This window comes from Apis florea, unplaced genomic scaffold, assembly GCF_048593485.1.
Source record: "Apis florea isolate Af1SG1 unplaced genomic scaffold, ASM4859348v1 contig_1914_pilon, whole genome shotgun sequence".
NCBI lineage: Eukaryota > Metazoa > Arthropoda > Insecta > Hymenoptera > Apidae > Apis > Apis florea.
The window spans coordinates 1,485,261-1,507,863 of record NW_028256504.1 but is presented as its reverse complement, the minus strand read 5'-3'; the positions used below and the strand labels follow the sequence as shown (position 1 = coordinate 1,507,863).

Here is a 22,603-nt window from a genome sequence, read left to right as displayed (position 1 = left end):
TGTTGTATATTTACATGTTTTATTTTCGTTTTTTTCTTTCTTTCTTTTTTTTTTTTTTTTTAAACCTTCATTCCATTCTTCAATCTTTGTTATCGATATTATCCTTTTTTCCTCCTTCAAGCGAAGAAAGAAGATATTATGCAGTTTAAAATGCTGCATAATAATGTTTGTTTTAATAATTATATTCTTGGTAAATGTCGAATTTCAACATATCTGTTGTTACAAATTGAAAATCTATACGATTGTAAAGTGGTAAAAGAAGTATTTTGATGCAATTATTATTTCGATATTTCAGCTAACACTTTCGAATGGACGAAATTGAAAGAAGGAAAACATATCTTATTGAAAATCAATTTTAAACAGGCAATTAATCGATCTTTAAAATGTATCTATTTTTTTTTTTTTTTAGAAACTTCAAGGTAAGAGAAATAATACAATTTCTATAATATAAATTCTAATTTAAGCATAATTCTATAAAATACAGCATTCTGTGTCTCCTTTGATATTCATATGATGTTTCGAATAAATAATAATTATTTAATCTTAATAAATTCGATCCTCGAGAATTTAATTTAAAAATAATTAACCTAACTGCCTATAATAATATACAAACTGAATATTAACTTTCCAATTTCCATGGACACCGGCTCTCTAAATAATAATTCCCAAATTTATCCAATAAAACGAGGGAAAACGCGCACAAGGATCGATTAAAACGCGATACCATCGGACATCGAGAGCTGCCTTAATTAGAAAGGATCGATGAGATATCGGTGAACCAGCCGGCGGTTAAACGGCCGGCAATTATCGATGTCGCAAATTCATTACGCATAAACTAATTTCGGTTTATCGCGTGAATTGACCGCCACGTCAAGTGGAAACGGATCGTTCGAGCAAGTGGAGTGTTCATGTCTTTTTACGATCGTTTGGCGCTCTCCAACTCGTTCCGATCGCCCACGGCGTTATTTACAGGTCGGATTTATGCTTGAAAACTTCCCACGAAGATTCAAGGTTCGCCGGTTCGTGACCCATAAATCAGGCATACGTTTGTCGCGCGTCGTTCGGAGAAAGCTCTTCCTCGAAAGCGCATCTTTTTTATTCCCCGCGATTTATGCCAATTTATTGTTGCTGTTGTTTGTTATCTAACACCAATATCGAAAACACACAAATCCTTTTTATTTATTTTAATTCACGTTGTTCTTTTCTTCTAAATTTCATAATATGTTCGTGTTTTCGTTTTTCTTGTTATTTTATTATCGTTATATTAATTATTAATGATTAATTTAACTATTATTATACTGTTCAAGCAATCACCCATTCAAATACTAATATCACGATATAATTGCATGTTAAACGAAACTATTGATTCTACATCGTAAAAATCATTATTTACGTGACAAACATTATTGTCATAGAATTTGCTCAAGGAATGGAAGAAATCAAATAATTCTCAATTAAATGTTTTACACTTCAGAAATTTATTGCTAGTTTCAATGTGGAAAAAAGAAAAAGAAAAAAATAATTCTTTCCTTAATTAAACTTTTACATAACCTAAAAATAAAAGAAAGGAAGAATACCTCTTTTCTCCATAAACTATCTACAATCTCCACGATCCTTGCTCGACTCCATCAAGGGGGAAAGAGACATAGACCCATATTGCCGTGCACTAAAATCCTAAGACCCGTAAATTGGACAACAAAAGGCCCCGTAGAATCTCGACAATTCACTAAGACAAAGGATCCGCGGAGCTATAAAGTCATAAGCTGTGCTCGGTTATGGCGTTCCATCTTGCGGTGGCGGTGGCGCCCCCTAGGCCCACGGCAGATGCGCGGCGTGGTTTACAAGAGGCGGCCGTGCCGCGACGGCCCTTATATCATTCGCGACGAAATATATGGGATCTCGGTGCCAGTTGTTGAACGTGTCGCGAGGCTCTACGGGTGCGCGAAAACTTTTCGCAACGCGGTTAACCGTCCTCGCTCGTTCGAGCTCGAAAACGGCTCGAATACATCTCGTCTCGTTTCGTTTCCTTCCGTTGAATATGCACACAGATCGTACGAAGGGGAACTCCACGTATTAAGCGATGATTTAACGCGTGTGCCGCGCGTGCCTAAGAAACGAGCGTAGAAAATGCAGGATAAGAAATTTATTCGTTATACAGAATGTTGGGACAAAGAGTAAGTAGGAAATTCGAGGAATGAAGCTAGGAGCAGGTATGAAAATTAATATACGAACGCGTTCGTTGGAAATATTTTTTAGGTTATGAGCGATTTTATTTTGTTACGAGTGCTACTAAAATGGAGAGTGTGACAAAGATGGATTTGATAGAATAAAAAAAATAATAAATTTATCGCCGTCTCGTTTTATTTGATGTAACTTTCGATTGCTTATAACTTGAGAATATGAATATTTTTATCAATTTTTGTGTTTGTTTCATTTTCTAAAATATAACAACTTATACATATCATGATCTAACGATAAAATTGAATGAAATTTTCTAATTATATAAATTATCATATTTGTTATCAAATAATAGATTTTTCAATTACTTAAAATAATCAAATGAATTTATTTTTTATTTTATTCGAAATAGATAATTATTTTTCGTTTCTTTTTGAATCCTTTAATGAAATTTCGCAGAGGGCGAAGTTTGGCCACGAATATGGTTACAATGGTAATATTAATAATAGGAATAACAACGTGCAAGGACCGTATCGATAACCCCGTGCAGAGCGGTCGAGCATTATCATAAATTTGAACGTCCACGCATTCCTCTTCTTGCATATACGGTTTGGGCCCCCTAAGTATTGGGCCACGATCGGTGTTCTTTCTTCGCTTAGCCTCACCTTCCTCACAGTCGAAACGTCTCTGCCCGCGACTGCAACCCCTTTTACGGCTTACTTTATGGCAAAGACTCAATTTGAACCCGGCAGTTGGTGCCCGTTCCCAGTGACTAATATACCGAGATGCACCGCGTGGGGTGTAGCCATGATACATGGTTCGCGATGCACTGCGTTCATGCCAGGTATCTTCTCTCGCCTCGAAGTGAGAGATCGTTCCTCCATTGATTCTTTAAGTTGTAAGTGGCTTGTTTCTTCCTGCTGCTATTTGATTAATTCGATTTTTGGCGAATTTTAAATTCGATCCTTCAAATGTGCATTCTTCGTAATTTTTTTGTATTCGATTTTTTACACAGAAAAAAAATCTGATAAAATTTGAGGATATTAATTATATTATTATATGAATATTTTAATAATATAAAGATAGTAACTTTAAAACTACAATATTAAATAATTATTTTTCAACATTTTTGGCTTTTTCATTTTTCATATTTAAAATTTGTAAAATGAAAATGCAAAATTTTGAAAAAATTCTCAAATATATGTCACGAAATTCATGAAATATCAAAATTTTTTTCAGAATTTTATTTGCCCGTGAAAATATCGCAAATCCGAATTTTTCCTGTAACTCCTCTTCCAGTTCACTTATAGACTTTTTATGAGGTTCTCTCTTTTATATGAAGTTAATTATTGTATGGTCTGTCAGATTAATTCGATTCAAAAATATTTTCGATCATTTCTTCAATTATACTCCATTGTAAATCGTCAATAGACGACAGATGATCGTTTTATATGTTGGATGAATTGTGCAGATAGGATGTCAGTTAGAAGGTTCGACATTGTTCAAGGAGATAAAGTGTGCCATGTAGGCATATGGGAGGTCTTAATCGATCTAGTATCTGATCGTAAGTGTCGCGTTGCATTGGAACGCTTATTGATCGCTTATGAAATTAGTTTGATATGCTTGTTAGAGCAGCGTTTGTAATGTAGATCGTGACAAAGATAGTGTACGACTATGTTCGGGTTGCGTGCCTCATTCGAAGGGATTTAATGAACCAGTAGTTAATGACAACGAAATAATGCGTGGAACTACTGTAAAATTGTCGTGTCAATCTGAAATGTTTAATAACAGAAGTTTAAAATAAAAAATTCGGATATAAGAATGCCGATTATATAAATTAATAAGAGGATCGAATTAAGGAATATGTCATAAAATGATTATATTGAATAACAAAAGTAAATGAATCATTTTTTCATATTATTTCTTTCTTCTTATCATTTTGTTTTCATCAGTCAATTTATTTTATATAAATTATAATAAATTACTTTCACTATAATAGATTCTTTTCAATATTTATAATAATTTCCAATAATTATAGATTTATTAAGCTTAATGCAATTTAATTTATTATATAATATATAATAGCACTATCAAAATATAAAAATAATGAAACTTTATATTTTTGTTTATATAATATTAATTCAAAATAATCACATCATAATTTAGGAAATTAATTCAATTAATTTATGTTCTCTTTCTAGTCTTTTATAAGCTTGTCCTTAATATAGTAATTTGTTAAATTTTATATACGATTACCTTTTAAAATCTTTTAGCATTATATCATATATGTTTAAGATTAATTTAACAATTATATAATAATAATTTATACAATTATTTTCTAAACTATAATAATATAAACAAAATTATGACTATTAATCCTATATTAAAATCATAAATCTTTTGCAAATATTGTACGTATTCCAGATATGATTAAGAACAAATATTTGATCAATCTTTGATTTTTTTTTTACTTATTCCTTGAAGAGCAGAAGAAAGTGCATTTTGCTCGAAATTTTCGTAAATTCCAACTGTCCCAAGACATTTTATTTTCAACTTCTCGCAAGAGCAAGAAAGTAAAGGCGACTATTCACCAATGCACGCAGAAGACTACGAAGAGCATTACGTTGGACTTCGTTTTCCTTGCCATGGGACACCGCTCCGCGTTAACTTAACTACGCCGGATTACGGACACTATTTCATCGCATCGTGGACATCTTCAGACTCCATCGCCATTTTTTCCTTTATCTCTTTCTTTTTTTCTTATTGCACGATCCCTTGCAACGAGCTCTGGTCCTTTGACTACGTATCATCTTCATTTCTTATTTTCTATCTTTTTAGTATGATTTTGATGCTGTAACAATATAACTTTCTTGTATATTAAAAGTAATAAGATGATTTTTATTTTTAATAGAATTTTTTCTAGTATAAATTATAGTATAAAGTATAAATTATATATATTCTTTATTAGAAGTTATATTACAATATGAAAATTAGTATTTTATTAAAGTTTATCAAGTGACTGTAATAAATGTAATGTAAGACTTGTAAATATCTTGTTATCTTTAGATTATTTGTCCCTACTCATTTCCTAATCTTTCTAAGTTCTTAACATAATTGTAAACATGACAAAGAGATATTACTGGAAATTTTTAATGTCGTATATTTATCTTCATTATTTAAAATATTAATAAAATTAAAAACTTAATAAGTTGTAATCTACACTGACACTTATAGCCTTCTTATATATATAACTAATTTTTTTATAGATTTTATTTCAAACTAATTTAATAATAACTTAATTCAATAATAAATTCTTTAAATCTATTTAATCTAATGATATTTTATACTATAAACAAAATATAAAATCTTATAAATAGATCAATACAATCCTTTATCATCCTCATCATTTTCACTAAACATCTAACCTAAAATCTTCACTTTGAAAATCAATATATGTGTGTGTTAGAAGTATAATGAAATATCTTATAGGAAAACACAAACCTTCGTTTTCACCAAACTTAATGCATCTGCAATTCAATATGTTATGTAAACGTATTGAAAGGAAATGTCGAAAGAGAAATATAACAAGAAATGAAGCAGGGCCGAATCAAGTCTGCGTCCCTTTAGAAGTTTTCTTTTCAAGGTGAGGCTCGATATATCGAAGTCAAAAATCTGTAAGCCAGGTATGCAAAGCGTGTGCGTGATTAAAGCGAGTTGCGCACTACTTCGAATCGGATTTGATCGGATTGGATCGGATCAGATCGGATCAGACATTGTATCGCGGAACTAGTTGCGCAGTGGTGCGAATCGGATCGAATCGGACAGTCGGTACCCAGACCTCGCCACGTGGTAAGTAGATTGTCGCTGAAAGGAAAAGAAAACCCATCGATAGATCTATCATGATTCCTTCTTTACCATGGGAGGAAATTAATAGGACGATGCGAATGGAGAAATCGAGGAATGAGAGCGTTCGTACTTTAGAAAGCAGTTGAAGTTGGGATAAGATACGGTTAAGTTAGGTTAGGTAGACACGGGCTTTTATGTTTTCAGAGACTTTTTATTTTCTACCAGGATTGGATTCTTAATCGTGATTATTATGGATTTTACGCTTCTTGCTGGTGAATTACTGAACCGAGAAGTCGAGTTTTTGTATATGGTAAGTATTAATTTTGTTTTTATATAATTTCGACTATTCATTCTTTAGATCAAGATATCTAACTACGTACGAGATGAATCAATTGGAATCCCATTTGTTTTTGATAATATTAAGAAATTAATAACATTGCATTCTTTCGAAACTATTTAACTTTTATTTGAAATTTTTTTATTATTATTCAAAGGTATGAAAAAAATAAAATTTATTTCTCAATATTCCAGTATTAAGAAAAATATAAAAAAAAAAAAAGTTTTGCACTAAATTCTAGAATTAAATAAACTGTTCAAAAATTAAACTGTTAAAAAAAATTATAACTGCTTTAGATAAGTACACAATAAGTACTTAGATAAGTATTTATTTATTTAAAAAAGGCGAAAAATTTTATCTCTTTACACTTATTAAAAATTTTTGCAAATTATATTTTCTTAATAGAAAGTTGAAAAATTGACCAAAAATTTCAATTTAATTCAAGAATTTGGCAAATAGGAATTTGACCTCATTTTCAAGAATTGACAAAATTCTTGGAAAAATTTCTCAAATTATCTTCTGTCAAGTTATATTTTCCTAATACAAAATCGAAAAATAGAGTAAAAATTTTTAATCAAATATCAGATTTTATAACAGGAGAATATAAGCTGAGAAGAGGTAGTATAGAATTTTTGTATTAAAAAATATAATTTTAAAAAATGTGGAATGTAAAAATTTATTAATATTTAATGAATACTTACCTATTTATTTATCTTTTGCATATTTATCTTTTTAAAATATCTTATTTTCAGGAACTAATCATTTTACTTAATTCTATCTAAATTATAGAATTTGATATACTTATTTGTTTGATATCTTTTATATACTATTTAATATATTTAAGTAAATAATTTCAAACTCTGCAAGAAGAAATGCAAAATATATAGAAAAACTTATATATATAAAATATATGTATACAAAAATATAAATCAACATAATATAATTACAAGTGTTTAATTAAATATTCCTATATGTTTGGAAAATCTAGATTTCCTTTTTTCCATTTGTCAACAGAATCTCGACCAACGTTGAAACGAAACCGCTGAAACCGGTCGGGGAGAAACTGGCCGGATGGAGTCATCGAGGAAGAGAGGATCGTCGCGATCGGGTGGACACCCCCGACGGCGCGACATTGTCTAAAAGTTGGTCGCGATGAATGAAGAAAACCGAGAGAGCAGCGGGTGCGCGGACTAGGACGAGTCGGCTCCACGCTGCGCAGGAATGCCAACTTCCATTTGGCCGCGTTCCTCGTTGGAAGACAGTGTTCTTGGCTCGACTGTCGGCCTTCTATGTTCTCGCGACTGATCGTAAAACCGATTGTTCGCTGGCGAATCGTCCAATTGTTCTTGTCGCTTTCTATTCTTTTTTTATTCTTCATTTCTTACCGTAGTAATATTTGGTATAACAGATTGTATAAACTGTCAAAAAGAATACTATGATTATATTTATGAAAATTTGAAAAAATGGAAATAACAGAAAGAAAATTGAATAATTTAAAGATTATCAGATAATAATATTGAATGAATAAGTGTATAATAATGAATTTGATTACATTGTTAAGGTTAGAAAGCAGTAATATTTGTGAGTATCACAATTAGGTTAGAAAGATTGAATAGATTAAAAAAAAAGAATAAAAAAAGGGAAAATAATAGAGAGAAAGTTAAGCAATTAATTAAAAATCGGATAATGATATATTATTGATAGAAGTGCAAATGTAATAATGAACTTGGTGCTAATTAGGTTAGGAAGAAGCATCATACGAGTATCGTAATTAGGTTAAAAAGAAGAAAAAAGAAAAAAAGAAATAGCAGAAATAACTTTTTTTTACCTTTCTTTTTCAACTGTTTTTAACTTCATCAATTTAATCTTTTGGATTATTGTAGAGTGTCGTACATAAGAAATTTTAATAATGAAACAAGACAATGAAGATTAAATATAACAGAGAAGAAAAACAAATGTAAGAAGTATGTTGTACATAGAATAATAAAAAGTGACACAGGAAAAATCGAAAAGAGAATACAGTGAAGGAAAATGAATGGAAAAGGGTATACCGGAAGACCTGCCGCGTCCTGTTCACAGAAGTGTGCACGGATGAACTGGCCATGTAATTTAATTTAAGTTACGAGCACCGATAGCAGCCGAGCCACAAATCAATTAGAGTGGTCCGTTCTTTTGGGGTGATAGTGATAGTGGCGGCGCAGACCACGCTGTAAACATCTTTACTGCCAGATAAGTGTGCGAGCGTGTTTATATGTCCCACTGCCACGCGGCCACCCTCTTTTCCTCTCTGTCTTATCTGACCACCATTTTGTACTCTCGATTATTTCTCTCATTCGGTTATTGCTATTACTGTGGACCCATCGACTTTGCTTGACAACTTTATATTTCTTTCTCTCTCAGTTCGTGTCTTTGCTTTCTGTAAAATTTTCAATAAAAAATAGTAGTTGCTAGTATTACCTAATTTTAAAAATTTTTTTAATTTTATCAAGAATAATTTTAAATATAAAAATAAAAAGCTCTCTGATGTTGCTACAATAGTAAAAGTAATAATTATATGTAGGATGTTCATTGCAAATGTCTGAGATACGATTTTTGAACGGAAGCGATTGAATTTTAAGATTATCTAAAATTTTAAAATTCTTGGTTTAATTTTAGTTAAAATTATCTAAGTTATAAATGAAACATTGTTATTTTAAGAACTACTAATATATATAAATATGTAATATCTATGACGTCAAAAAATAATGTATATCTAACCTAAATCCTAGAATGAATAGTTAGAATTTAAAATAATTTCAAATGTAAAAATAATTGATAACAGCTACGATAATTCGATCAAGTTTTCATATTTTAATACATTTTGTACAAATATTCAAAGTTTGCAACTTAACCTAACAAAATTCTTATTCCCTAGCCATGCGCAACGATTCAAAAAATCTCGCAATCCTTCTGTTTCATACAGTTAATAGGTGAGAGTTAGGGATAGCGATATCTAAATGACTTTAATATATTACGATAAGAGTTGCAACTCGAGACCAGAAATACTTGTTCAACCGAATCGAATTCATGAAAATGTAACGTTCCTAAAAATAGCAGAGCGTTTAGAACTTTATTTTCAATAAGTTATGTATACGCTTACCTCGATTAATACGTATCTCTTCGTAATTCCATTTCGAAATTCTTTGTCAAATTTCATCAAACTCGATGTAGTCCAATAACACATGATCCGCGTATTAACGGAAATCGTTCCGTTAAGAGAGAAGGAGAGGGAAAGTTAGATGGCGTGACGACTCGGTTATTCCTAAATAAGTTCATTATCGCCAGTTAGCAATCAGTGTCAGTCCACGGCGAAAGGTTCTGTCTAGTTAATTACCAGGACACGGTCATTTCGAGAGACGATAATTGATTTCTGTCAGTGATTGAGCCTGTCACTCTGGACACGCGACTTAATCTTCTCTGTAATCCCTATTTAACAATATTTCTTCCATGATTCTCTCTCGTGTGTACATTTTCCATGATTTTCCAGAGCTCGTATGAAATATTGGAAATATCGAAAATAATTAAATACTAATGAAGACAATATTCCTTTAAAGATATCCATTATACTTATTTAAGTACAATTTTTATTCTTTTTATTTGACATGTTTTAAACGTTTATTTTCTTAAATGAAAATTTAGAATTTATTTGCAACCGTTATAAAAAATACTCAATTCTGAAAAATGTGAAAAGTTTTATTACTAACTTATTGAAAATCAAAAATATTTTGAAATAAAAAGAGACAAATTTAATACATATTAGTTGTTATACAAACGTTACAACATAAAATACTACCTGGTTAAAGAGAAGAGGTCATTGAAACTCTATTCGTACTCATGGAACTGGGTCCACAGGACCCTGAAGTGATGGTACCCTTACCACTTTATCTACCAGTTTCCTGGTTCTAATGAAAAGAGCCAACGTCATCAAGTATCGCGTGGCTTCCGCAAACGAGATACGGCCGAGCGAGGGGACCACCCGTGTCCACGCACGGAATTCGGGGTCCACGTCCACGGACTATCTATCGTCGCGCGAGTAGGTACAAAACTGTTAGACGTGCTCGAAACTGGGCACCGAATATTCCTCTATCTTATCTGCAAAGTCGGCCAGAAAAACAACCCTCGTCGACTCGCACGACACACCATCCTCCTCTCTTCTTTTTTCCTCTTCCACGTTTTCGACATGCTCGCTTGCTGTTTTCACTCCCTTGGTGATTTAAAGTTACCAGGTAGAATTCGGCCGAAGGTATGCTCTCGCGAGATACGAGGACATACCTTTTCTCGACATGAAGGAAAATTTTCTGAAAATGAAACAGAGAAAACAATGGGAAAAACAAAAGAGGCTGGTTCGAGCAACATAGAGACATAGATAGTTACTCGGTCACGGATTGTCCGGGATTAGCAGAAGAGCTCCCCTCTTTCTCCAAGCTTACCGCCTCCGCCAGCCTGATCCTGCTCGTTAACCGAAATTACACGACACGTCGATCGTCCTCTGCTTCCTCTCTAGTGGGACGTTGTTAACTGTTTGACCATCTGAATAACTGGTTTCCGTTTTTTCTTCTTTTTTTTTTTTTGGTTAAACGTGGGAATGGAATAGATGATGAATATGTTTTTTCTCTTCTTTTTTTGTTGTTTTTTTTTTAAGAAGGCTTTTATGTATAACAAATAGTAATGAGAGGAAAAAATACTTAAGTGAATTTTAAATTATTAGAAAAAACATTTTCTTGTTTCGCTTCATAAATAAAATGGGGCCTGAAAAAGAAAGAAAAAAGCCTAAGAAAATTTTACTATAATTATAAAATTCTAATTATTTTCATTAAAGTATTGTTTTATCAGAAAAACAATAATACGTTATACCTACCCGTCAATTTCTAAAAACTGGAATTTTAATTTTTGAGATACACGATATAAAACGACCATTTTTTTTTTTTTCTACTCAACAAGAAATATCTCTTGTGTTCTATATATTCTACGATACTTTCCTGCGACAGTTAACCAGGCCCTCTTGTGCTCACACTTGCAATCCTGCGAAAGAGGTACGGTGCGTTACATAGTCCTGTTACGTACGACGGCCCGTTAGTCGATAAGGATTTCAGGTGCGATGTTACGTGCATGTCGCGGGACAATAAACCTCGCGAGGCGAGGCACGGCGGAGCCGGCTTTCCGCGGCATATCAAAATTTACGACTAAGATTAATATTCCTCTCGTGCCGGGGCACCGGTGCGCGTTTGTTCGAGACTTTTCAAGATCAAACGATACCACCATTAAATATAATTACCGCGCTCCTAAATTACATCAAATTAACGGAACGCTTCCCCTCGGCCGTGCACATTCGGAGAAGGAGAAGCTACGCCCTCGTGTTTTACGCTTCGAGCCCGTTCCGCGAACCCGTGTAACCCGTATTACCATGCCAATGGCGCTCACCAGTGATTTAGAGGCGCGGGAAAATTTAAAATAAACGGATATAATGATCGATGTAAAATAATCTAGATGTTCTAAAAACGTACATGGCAATATTCAAAAACAATAAGATAACTTAACTCGTTTTTGAAATAGTACCAACAGTGTTTTAAATTTATTAGGTATAAAAGTGCACGGACAACTGTCGCAAGATGAAGATGCTTTGAGTATCTTAAGTTTTCAATATGTGCTTCAAAAATCGTTCCTTTCCAGTTTGTAGGAATCTCATGGTAAGAAAATTATAAATAATTACTTGATTAATATCCAAAAATCTAGAACTTGCTCTATCCATCAACTTAAAATTTGTCCAATACAAACCAAAGTAAATCCAAACGTTCCTCTTCCATTCTACAATTCATAAATTCCATTTTTGAAGATGTTTTGAGTTGTATCTTAAGTTTCCAATATCTGCTTCATGGTAAGAAAATTATAACGTTAAATTTAAAGAAAACTATGAATAATTACTTCACTAATATCCAGAAATCTAGAACTTGCTCTATCCAATTTGTCCAATACAAACCAAGCCAAATCCAAATGTTCCCCTTCCATTCTACAATTCATAAATTCCATTTTTGAAGATGTTTTGAGTTGTATCTTAAGTTTCCAATATCTGTTTCATGGTAAGAAAATTATAACGTTAAATTTAAAGAAAACTATGAATAATTACTTCACTAATATCTAGAAATCTAGAACTTACTCTATCCAATTTGTCCAATACAAACCAAGCCAAATCCAAACGTTCCCCTTCCATTCTACAATTCATAAATTCCATTTTTGAAGATGTTTTGAGTTGTATCTTAAGTTTCCAATATCTGTTTCATGGTAAGAAAATTATAACGTTAAATTTAAAGAAAACTATGAATAATTACTTCACTAATATCTAGAAATCTAGAACTTACTCTATCCAATTTGTCCAATACAAACCAAGCCAAATCCAAACGTTTCCCTTCCATTCTACAATTCATAAATTCCATTTTTGAAGATGTTTTGAGTTGTATCTTAAGTTTCCAATATCTGTTTCATGGTAAGAAAATTATAACGTTAAATTTAAAGAAAACTATGAATAATTACTTCACTAATATCTAGAAATCTAGAACTTGCTTTATCCAATTTGTCCAATATAAACCAAGTCAAATCCGAACGTTCCCCTTCCATTCTACAATCGATCTTCATAAATTCCATTTTTATAATTCCTCGACGTACAAAAAATCGCAAAGAACTGTTCGAAGCTGTGCTACCGTGAGAGCGGTATTCCTCTGTGGAATAGTTGCTATCCATCTCCTGCCCTTCGACTCGTTCATTCACGCGCGGAAGTTCCCATTGATGGTGGAGGATCGCGGCACCGCCAAAGAAGAAGGGAAACTATGCGACACGAGGATGGCGTAACGAGGAAGGGCCTTCGCATTAATACTCGCCGAAAATTCTATTCTTTTCTTGTTTTTTTATAAGACACGCCGTGAGAGAAAAACGCTCGAACTCGAGGCTTCGGCGAGCTTCTAGGAGAAGAGAAAAAGCGGGCGGTCAAGGCGTTCCAAGGATGTCGCGGTCACACCTGGACGAGGTATGCACGGTTTTCGGTAGGGTCGGACAGTTTTATAGTAATTGATCGTATCTGGCTCCCGATTCCGTTCCTCCACTTCTGCTTTGTTCCCTCTGAAGTGGATGCCGGTCAATGGGGGAGTTTTGTTGCTCCTTTTTCGCAAGGAATTCGCGCGAATAAGGGCTTTCTATGAAGATGGATTCGCGGTGGGTGCTAATGGGTTTCTGAATCTGAATCTTTGTTGGAAATTATAGTTTTCAATTATTCTTCCCTTCACTATTATTTGTGATAGCAAGATATAAGATCAGGATAACAGGCAATTTGATCTACTAAATGTGGAATCCCTTGTGATTCATAAGTAGATTGCAGATTTTCATGTATGTATGTACATACATCTTTCTACTGTAAAATTTTGAGTCTGAAAATACAGACTAGAATAATTAAATAGAAGAGAAAGAAATTTATTATAAAACTATTATAAACGGCATTGTTTGTATATGTATCGTTGAATGAAAATTCACAATTTCATACGAAAAATCGTCAATCTACTTAATTTAACCCATCAGCGGTCCGCGACAAAAATCGAGCAGTTTGACGAAAGAGCAAGCGTATCAGCATCCACCACCACCGATGATGATGGATGATATAGCCTTCTCTGGGAATCAGTCTCGCGGAAGGGTCAGTCTGCGGTCACACGCCGCAAACGAGAAGCTGATCGCGCAGGTGACGCTTCCTCCACTAATCACCATCGGTTTTAGATTATTCTAAAATAATGACGAGGCCCCTTCTAGCGAATCGATGGTGACAAATCGCTGGCCACGCGGCTAGCTCCAACCGTAACCAACGTCCAACGTTCCCGGCGGATGGGTCAGGGCGAAACGGGGCTCTCAGGTGTCGTGGAGACATCCTTGGAACGTGAATCGCGGCTCGACGCCCTTCTCGAATGCCACGAATTGTTCGTAACCCGGCTTGGTTGCCGCAGGAAATCCTAAATCAAGCAGCTCGATGGAAAACGTAGGTGTCGCGTGAGAACCAGCTGGGTAAAGGTCCGTGTATAATGGATGTTGAAGACTGGCCTGTCGTCCGTGGCGTTTGAATTAATAAGACAGTTGGTTATTTTCAATCCTTATCTTGGTATTGAATCTTCGTCTCTCCTCCGAGTTGCGAATTTTTATTTCTTGGATTGGTTCGAGTATTGTTGGCTGCCTCCAAGTGTTGTGTCGATGAAGATTTAATGAAAAAAATGATAAAAACGAATTTAATGATGTGTCTTAAGAAGATATCCTGTTTGAAAATTTTTAAAACTATTATTTGCAACACGTATTCAGTTTGAAAGAAATTACTTATGTTACTTATACGCTATTAATGATTTAAATACATATAATTCAATCGTTATTACATACCTCGTGGAATTTATTTGAAAACTTTATAAAAATCTGGTACTTGTGTTTTATATGATTAACTTGACTGAAAAATATTCACAATTTAAAATGTATCGTTACGTTTATGTATGTAAGATATATAAAGAATATTCCTTTGTTTTTTAAGAAATAATTTCAAACGATTACCGTAAGTTTCAACAAGTTTTTCAAACTTGTTCGTTTGTTTCCTTACTTGTAAAGTGTGGTCCAAATTTGTGGATCGCATCAGGAGAAGGATTTCTCGATGGCTAAGCCCGGAGGACGTTCAGGTAGAAGGCCGAAAGTTTTACGAAAACCGACGTTAATTATTCGAAAATGGTCAAGGATGGCACCGTCCTGGCGATCCCTCTTCATCCGGTCGAAGGGACGTCTCGTTCGCGCGCCACTTCGATCCCTCGTAAACGGGGAGGTCTCGTGGCAAAATGTGATATTTCACGGTGACGTAGCTCTGAGAAGCGTGTAATATACGCCCGACAATTTGTCCGTTCTTTTGCTTTACCACTGACCGATAGGTCTACGAACATTTCCCTTGTATTTTCCAACGATCCGTGCAACCGTTTAGTTCGAAATTGGAGAGAGATACGATGTTTCGAAGCACAAGAATGAACGATATTTGCCTATTGAAATAAAAATATTTTGTCATTCCTATTGATTAAATTTATGGTATGTATGAGATTTTCAAAAGAATTAATTCGTTATAGAAAATTACACTGTATAATATTAAATAATGTTTTATACGTATAATTATACGATAGAATGATGGTAGTAATTTGATAAATATTAATTACTTGGTATTAATTATAGGTTATATATAACAGCAACGCATTTTGCGTAGTAATAATGCAAACTGCGCATGTCCAGCGAAGCCAGACAAAATGTAGAATTATGAATATCGTATCCGTACAACCGACGAATTGTTAAATCGCTGAGAGAAATTATCTTACTTTTCCTTGATTCTCGTCAAATTATAACAATAAGTACAGATATAATTGTAGATTACATTATATATACATTATATACTGCTACTACACTGTGCATTATAAACGTTATGCATTATAATGCGAACTGCGCATGACAGTAATGAGGCTGCGCACTTCGCACAATAATGCAAACTGCGCATGTCTAGCGAAGCCGAACAAAGTTACGAAACGACGAAATTACGTCTTTATATAGGAGAGCCGACAAAGATTAATTCTCTTAAAACAATTTTTGAAAGTAAACCGTTCCTGTTCGAATATTTTATTCGAGATTTCCCCGATTCTTACCAAACTAACAAGTGTAAAGGGACTAAGAAAAGCTGTTTGCGCTAGAAAGGAAGCGCAGCGTGTCTCAGATCGGAGGAGATGGTATTGGTGACGGACACACGAGGATACGAGAAGACGGTGGTGGTAAGTATGGTACCCCTGGAGCGGGTGTCATCATTTATCTCGCACCGGAGATCGGGCCCGCCGATACAGCGGGACGTTTTAATGGCCGAACCATGTTGGAATTAACCAAAACAAAGACGAAGCATCAATTAGGCGACTTTTTCTTCCACTTATCCTTCTCTCTCCGTCTCGCTGCTGGACCAGGCCGATCTCCCTCCCTCCCTCCCTTCCTCTCGGCCCCTCTCGTGTCAAAGAAGAGGATCGGAGAGGTGCATACACTCTTATACGCGGGCCCACCTATGCACTCCTCTGACTCTGTCCTCCCTCTACACCCTTACCTTGGTATCAGACCCCTTTCCTCGCCGCTTTTACGCCAACCTCTTCGTATCCTCTCCTTCGGCTTTCTCCTCTCGCTCTTGCTTCTTTCCACGCGCTTTCTTCTTTGAACGCGAACCCTCGCCAACCCTCTCTCCCTCGATGCAAACCGTATGCGCCCTTTGGCGCACAGGTAGCCGCGCATTGTCTCAGATAATGGCTAATAAATTGCCCAAAGAAATCGCGGGGACCACCGCGAATCGCTTGCCACCATTTTCTTCGTCGCTGAACCGGATTTCTTACCTGGCTCTTCCCAATTCATAGAAAGTTTTGTACAATTTTACAGGACGGTGTGAAGCATAGCGAAACAAGTTTTCTCATCGTACGTTACCAACTTCTCTCCACAAGAACCGCCGGAATACCCGATTCGTCGTCCTACGACACCATCGGCTGAAATCAACAAAGAATCCCGTTTCGTCATAAGCGAAATTACGCGTCTACCACGAGCCTTCCCCCACCACTCTTCTGCTGCGCGAGCATGCGCATGCGTCTGGCATGCAAAAGTGTCACCTGGCCCCTCTCCCCCGGCGGCCGAAAGAAGTAAGGCCGCGAGTAGGCTCGTACATATCTCCGGGAGCAAACGTCCACGTTATTAATGGCACGTCAGGTGAACGAAGAAACACACTTAAAGAGGAGGGGGCGAGGAGGCGAGCGTGTCGAAGTGTCGTGTTGCGCAACCCGGCTCGATCGGGTCGCGAGGACTCGTCCCGAGTTATCGGGTCGCATCGATCACGAGGAAGTTCCGCGAGGCGAAGGTGGATCGGTCAGGTGGGCATCGAGGTCGGCCGCGGAACCTGGAATAAGGTCAGCCGGCCCGGCCGAGTGGCCTCGGCTCTCCTGGCCACTCTTGCCTCTGAACGTAGATATCATATCGGAGAGGACGAGCGACCGGGAGAGTGTATAAATTTGTAAAGCCGGGAGCCAGGCCACTCAAGCCGGAGTGGCATTAACGGCCGGCAATCGCCACTAAAACACTAAAGTATTAATGTAAAACACATTCTGATAGAGATACCCCCACGCTACGTAGGCTTCGAGACTGGACCCCAACCGATTTTGCGTCTCTCGAACGAACTTGCGGACTTCTTGTCCCGTTGATGTGATGAAGTGATACAATTGAAGTTTTTTTTTTCTTTTTCTAGCTATATCATGATTCGAGATACAAGTAAGCACAGTTATTTCACGCTGTTTACAAAATTACGTAAGATTATTCCACGAGATATTATTCGTGGATCGTGAAATTAATAAATCGAGAGACAATGGGATATTTTCTTGAACGTAAAGGAGCCACAATGAAAACATCGTTGTTACGTATGGGCCATCCGTAATCCGATCGATCCATAATTTCTCGCCGAGTGAAAGGGTGACGAACGTTTCGCAAGACGGCGGCGCATCGAAGTGAGGTATCGAAGAAACGAATGGTTGGAGGATCGGTCGGCTGGCGCGAACTAATTGCCGCCGCTCGTAATCAACCGATCGTTTCGCTTTATCTGGTCTCGAAACCTGTTGAGAAGCGTTGCACGATTTCCAAGTGTTCGCTGTATCGCTTCCTGTATGTAAGAGCACGGTTGTAAACCGTAGCTGCCTCGTTGAGAAACGTGATTGATGAACGTCCGCGATGCTCTCGACGGATCGGTGGAGAAAAACGAGCGGAGAAATCGTAACGCGATTGATGTTAATCCAGTTTCAGCCTTGTAGACGTGGAATGGATCGATACGATTTCTTAAGTGTTAGTGTTATAGGATCCAGTGTTATAGGAGAAACGAAAAGTATCGGGGAATTGGATTCGGTTGGAGCGTGCTCGATCGCGTGTTTTTGCCGTGTTCTGCGAAAGGGAAAGTTTGTAATAATTCCTCGCAGTGAAAACTTAAAACGAGCGGAAAAGTTGTTATCATGTAATTTTGATATATTCCTTTCCGAGAAGAAGGAAAATACAAGCGATGGCTAAGGTCATTTTTTGACTGCTTCTGTTCTTATGCGTTCCTTTTCATCCAAACCAAGAATCTACGTTCGAATTAACGAGTGGAATATTGGATCCACTGCTATTAAATCAACTATTGAATCATTAAAAAATTGACGTAATTATTTCATATAATTATTTGCTTCGATTCGATCATGATCATTTTTTGATTAATCAAATTAGGTATAGATCTACTATTGGCAAAAAGGAGAGTGGCTTTTGTTTCCCGGATTAGTAATTGGGCGGACGTTCTATTATTTCGATGAACCTTACGGGCTACAAATTTAATAAAGCCGGGTTAGGGTTTAATGGCCGCGCGCCGTGGTCTGTCCGTGGTGTACGAAGTGGGGTAGAAGGGAGGTTTAATGATAAAACGACTAGATCCTCGGAAAGATAACGGTGCGTAATTAAATTCAACTTGATTTTATTGCCACGGACTCGAGGCCGCCTTTATGTGGCTTTTATACCATCGCGAGCAAATTCTCAGGACACGCTTCGATGCTGACTCGAGAGATGAGCATTATACGTCAGTCAAAAGATTCTTCGACATTTTATCACCCGTAATTCCATGCTGCAAATCCTCGTCCCTTTTGTTAGATACACGATAACTTTCTATGGGACAATTAACGAAATTCCTCTAGTCGATCAGTTCGATTCTCCGATTGATTACAAGTTATATTACGTGTGAATTTAATCCTCATATTTATATAAAATTTTTGAGTAATATTCTTGCACTACACTCTTCTCGATTCTCTCAATAAACTCTGTATTTGATATGTATTCGCTCAATCATCATCAAACTTATTAACAAGCTGAAAAACATTTATAAATTCAGATTAAAAAAATAAGTTAACAAACTTAGTTATATTTATTTTTATTATTCTATACAGACCTTATATCACTATATATATATATATACTTACAAAGCTTAGAGCTGAAAAAAATCTGAGATTCCCAAAATGTTCGATTTCCGTGCTTTCCATTCCTATCGTGTACAAGCCGAGGAATTATAATCGAGGGGAAGAGAGAATTCGAACGACCGGATGTCCCGAAGACAGAGGCGGCCTCACGGGCCCTCGTAAAGCGTGAAATAATCAAGCGGACGAAAAGTGGCAATAAAATGTGTCGCCAGCCTTGGTAACGAGCCCGAATGGGCCGGCGACGGAGGCGGCGGACCACCCAAAGAATCTCGTACGGGGGGCGGCTGTGGTGGCGCAGGGGGAGCGGCGGACGGGGTCACTCGGCTACTCATTATGCATCTCGGATCTCTGCTCGCACCTCTGTTGTTAATCTCGCTAAGCGTTAATTTAATTAAACGCCTCTCCAGCGTGGTCCGCGACCGCGCCATTCATTCTCTTTCTGCGTTCCACTCTTGTCCTTTTCCCCATCCCCACTGTATACCGTGGCCAGATACCGCGGGGTACGGTAATTAACGCTGGCCGCGATGGAACGCTGGCTATCCTGACGGAATTATTCGCCTGTGAAAATGCGTACTATTGCTCAAAGTGTTTCTCGAGGGAACGAATGCTTTTGCTCAGCTCATCGAGAAATATTGGATGATTTTAACATTGTTATTCGGTTTATTTTAAATCGCGTCGATTAATGTATCGATAATATAAGTTACCTTGTAGAAGTATTTGTAAAAGTAGATTTCATAATTTTATCTCACATCGTCATTGCGCGTTCCTTTCCGATATTGCCACAAAATTTCTCTTCGATGTTGTCGATTAACCAAAACTAAAATGAATTGATAAATCAATTAAGTTACTATTTTCGTATCATTTTATGTAATTCTATTTTATAGTATTTTATAGTATATATATATATATATATAAATTTTCTATCAATATTCGTTTTTAACTTTTATTGATTTACATTGACTTACTGGTTTCTATTTGATCGACTAGCTTGTAAAATTTTTAAGGAGGAAATATCGAGTGAATCATTCACAAAAGTTTTTCGAAACATTCGGTTTGTTTCCTATTTTTAAACACGAGAAACATTATGATTCCATGAAAACACACTCCAGGAAATTCTTACACTTGTACTTTTATAAAACATCCTTTCACCTCTCTCGTGTGACTTTCACAATATGAACGAAAACAAGTATTCCCACCAGAACAAAATATTCGAACATTAACTAACCTCAAAACATTTCCTTAAAAATGCACCGAACGTCGCTCGACGATTTACATCTACATATCATTCAATACTCTTCAAAGAGTGATTCTTTTTACATTTCTTTCTTAAGCTTCATTTCTTTATTACACTATCGACAATAGGGTCGATTGTCTTTGGTGTAAACAATGACCATCCATTGTCCCCATTATTACAGGATTACATGTCGCGTTTGGATACGTAGAATACGCAAGAGGGCGCAAGAAATCGGAGGTAGAACGCGCGTCTACCAGGCGTCGCATCGGTCGGGTTGTGACTCGATAGATCGATTGAAAATCAACGCGACATCTCGTTCGATTTGTCTAGGCTTGAGTCATCGATTCACAGACGCGTCTCTGGTATAGTCGCGCGACACCAGGTGCACCCAGAATAATTATGAACGTGACACGTGGATCAGTGGCGTGTAATGGTTTCTAAGAAATAGTGAAGTGTTAGGATAACTTTTAATTAAATAAAAGAATAAGAATTTAAGATACTGAATCTTTGTTAACAGACAATGATGTAAGAATATTTTGATCAGAGAAGATTATAGGTTATGTAAATTAGATAAATTATTGAATTATTATATTATTACGTGGCAGCCATTTTGATAAAATGAAAGAATAAGAATGTGTGAGAATAATGATAATGATTGTGTGATAATATACTGTTTCAATCAAATTTTTGTATGTAGCGTTTTTTTTTAATCGAGATGATCTTCCGCTTCCCATAGTGTCTATTTCTGACGTTTTATCGTTCTCGACGATTATCTAATTTTAGCTCGAAACACTGTTTATGGGTATATACCAATTAAGGAGATCCGAATTCATGGCAGAAGCATATAACGGTTGAATTATAGGCTGCCATATATCAACCGCCAGAATTTCGATATATTCGACACAGTGATCGATCTACAGGTTACGCAATAATTATGGCTCATTAATTCTCTCTATCTTTCTATATTCAATTTCGACAATTTCTCTATCGTTTCAAAGAATTTTGATAGAGAATTAATTTACTTTTGTCTATTATTATTATTTTATAGATGGGCATAGTGATCAAGAACATCATAAAAGAAAATAATATAAGCTATAAATGTTAAAAAGCATTGATCAAAGGCCATTGCAGAAACATTATGAACGAATAACAATGGATGTCAAGTATTTTGAAAGTATCGTCTAATGGAGAATACAAAAGAATAAGAAAGCTATTCTAACATTACAAATTGAATTAAAGTCACTAGAAATATGTAAGTTTTGTCAAAAGACCAGATTCCAATCGTATCTTTTTTTTTTTAGCTTCAAAAGGAAAGAAAAGGCGACAAAAAAAATTTTCATACGAATCGAAGTATGATTCACTTTAATGCATTTATTATGCGCGACAAGGAATGTCGGCGTGTCGCGTTTAAGTGACAACGACAATGGCTCCGCCGGTTGTAACGATTTAGCTGGAATACACCAGGCCAAACCTAGCGACAATAGGCCGCCACGCGAATAGAGAGGAGAAAAAGGAAAAGATGAGGATAAAAGGAGGGAACGTAAGCCGGTGACGATGTTCCTCGTGGTACGTGACAGGATGCACCGCCACGTGCCCGCTTTGCGGGTGGTTGGCGAGCACATTCAAAGGTGGAACTTCGTCATCGAGTACGTGGAAGACACTGGGCACACGCTGCATGTAGATATCTGGACAATCGACACGCGATCAACCCCTTCTTTCTTTCTTAACGAGGCTTGGGAGAGGAACGCCTATTTCGACGAGTGAAAAGAAATAATGCTTCCTTTGTGGCTTCGTGTCGCGTTTGCTTAAACTTGACTACTTCTTTGGTTGGTGAAACACTTTAGAATTCGAAATCAAAATCTATACAATATCTTTTAAGTTTTTCAGAATCTTTATATTTAAAAAAAAAAAGAAATACACAACACATATATT

The 22,603-nt window shown here is 36.1% G+C and overlaps 1 long non-coding RNA gene across 1 annotated transcript; it reads right to left on the bottom strand.

Moving 5' to 3' along the window:
• Positions 1 to 7,070: 7,070 nt before the first annotated feature.
• Positions 7,071 to 9,869, bottom strand: LOC105737391 (uncharacterized). Its single transcript, XR_015294372.1, has 4 exons — positions 9,501 to 9,869; positions 8,413 to 8,777; positions 7,309 to 7,779; positions 7,071 to 7,221 (listed from the first exon to the last, which is right to left on the bottom strand). It is a non-coding gene; the product is annotated as an uncharacterized LOC105737391 (long non-coding RNA).
• Positions 9,870 to 22,603: the final 12,734 nt, after the last annotated feature.